General features: G+C 40.3%; 1 non-coding gene across 1 annotated transcript; it reads right to left on the reverse strand.

Annotated features, from left to right (window-relative positions):
- Window positions 1–524: 524 nt before the first annotated feature.
- LOC141619446 (small nucleolar RNA R71) lies at window positions 525–630 on the reverse strand. The gene has a single exon (XR_012531708.1). It is a non-coding gene; the product is annotated as a small nucleolar RNA R71 (small nucleolar RNA).
- Between the last annotated feature and the right edge of the window lie 1,414 nt (window positions 631–2,044).

Below are 2,044 nucleotides of genomic sequence, written 5' to 3' on the forward strand. Positions count from 1 at the left end.
CTTTGACAACCAATAGAAGACTTGCTAGAAATACTTTGAGAGGTATTGGTGAGGTTGTAGATATTCAACCAAATACTATTGAGTTCATCAACCTTTTTGCAAGAGAAGGTGAGGAGAACCCAACACAAAATCAACCACACAATCAACCCACAATGCCTAAGTTTTCATCACATTCCGTACCAACCGAGGAGAACCTACCCAATGGAACTCCCACACTACAACACTTAACCGGAAATTTTATTGCAAAATCCGCATTTATCCAATTAGTCGAAAGAAGCCAATTTGGGGGGATGCCTAGTGAAGACCCTCATTCTCACATGGAGACTTTTTGTGACCATTGTGATGCGATTTGACAAACCGGAGTGACTCAAGACCAAATTCGATGGGTCTTATTTCCTTTTTCTCTAATTGGTACCGCGGAACAATGGTTGAAGAGCCTTGATAAGGCTTCTCATGGAATTGACTCTTGGAAGAAGTTGGCTCTAGCTTTCTACAAAAAATTCTACCATCCGGAAAAGACTAACATGCTTAGAGCTCAAATTACGGCTTTAAGTAAAGGGACGAAGAATCTTTGTATGAAGCTTGGGAGCGATTCAAAGGAATTTGTCGCTCATGTCCTCATCATGGACTTAGCGAGTGGTTCTTGGTACAACAATTTTGGAATGGTCTTTATGAAGACTCAAGAAACATTCTCAACATGGGATCAAATGGTATGTTCACAGAAGTTGAGGATAATCAAACTTGGAACAAGATTGAGGATATGGCGGTCCATAATTCACAATATAGTAGACCTTGCAAGGCTACTAGAGGAGGAAAGCATGAAGTGGACTCTATTACTCAATTGGGTGGTCAACTTAGTGCTCATATTGATACCATCAACTTGAAGTTTGAAAAAGTTATGGCTAAGTTTGAAGAAGCCTCAAAATCACCAAAGCATCATGTTAATGCCATGGTGGCATCTTCATCAATCCCAAGTGGGATATGTGAGAACTGTGGAACTTTGGGACATGACCAAAGTGAATGTAGGGGAACAAATGAGCAAGTGAATGCTTTTCAAGCATACAAAAGTGTTACCCCTTATTCCAACTATTACAATGAAAACACCAAATTCCACCCAAATCTCTCATACAAAAGCCAAAATGTTCAAAACTCTCAACCAACATACACCCCACCTCCCATGAGAAACCAAAATCAAAGACCCTTTTTCAACCAAAACCAAGGTTATCAAAATCAAACTCCATACAATCAACAAAATGACCAAGGTTTTGATGTTCAAAAAGCGGTCCTCCAAATGCAAAAGAATCAACAAGAATTTTTCACTCAAATGCAAAAATATAGCCAAGCAAAAGACATCACCATCAACAACATCCTAGCCCGCACAAAAATGTTGGAAACTCAAATGACCCAACTAGCATCTTCAAGCTCTCAAAGACAAAAGGGGCAATTACCACCTCAAAGTAATCCCCCAAGACATGAAATGGTTAGTGCCATTCACTTGAGGAGTGGTACAAGATATGAAGGGCCAAAGAAGCAAGTTGAGGATGAAGTTGTAGAGGCTAGTGACAAGGAAAGAGTTGTGCAAAACTCTAAGGAAGAAGAACCCACCAATCAGGAAGTTTCAAAGAAAAGTGAAGATAAGGCCAAAGAGAAGGAGCCCATTGTGATTAGACTTCCATTCCCGAGTCATCAAGCTAAGCCTAAGTTTGATGACCAACTTAGAAAATTCATGGAAATTGTGAAGAATTTAGAAGTCTCGATTTCTTTCACGAAATTGATCAATCACGTTCCGGCCTATGCAAAGTACATGAAGGGCATCCTTACAAAGAAGAAATCAATCCGGAAGCTTGAGACTATTGCCTTCACTAATGTGAGTAGTGCCATCCTTCAAGGGAGTTCACCTCCAAAACTTAAGGATCCGGGAAGTTTCTCCATTCCATGCACTATTGGTGACACTACAATCAACAAAGCTTTATGTGACCTTGGGGCTAGGTTTAGTGTCATGCCATATTCGGTTAGCAAGAGGCTAGGAATGGGAGAACTCAAA

Source organism: Silene latifolia, chromosome 1 (assembly GCF_048544455.1).
Source record: "Silene latifolia isolate original U9 population chromosome 1, ASM4854445v1, whole genome shotgun sequence".
Lineage (NCBI taxonomy): Eukaryota > Viridiplantae > Streptophyta > Magnoliopsida > Caryophyllales > Caryophyllaceae > Silene > Silene latifolia.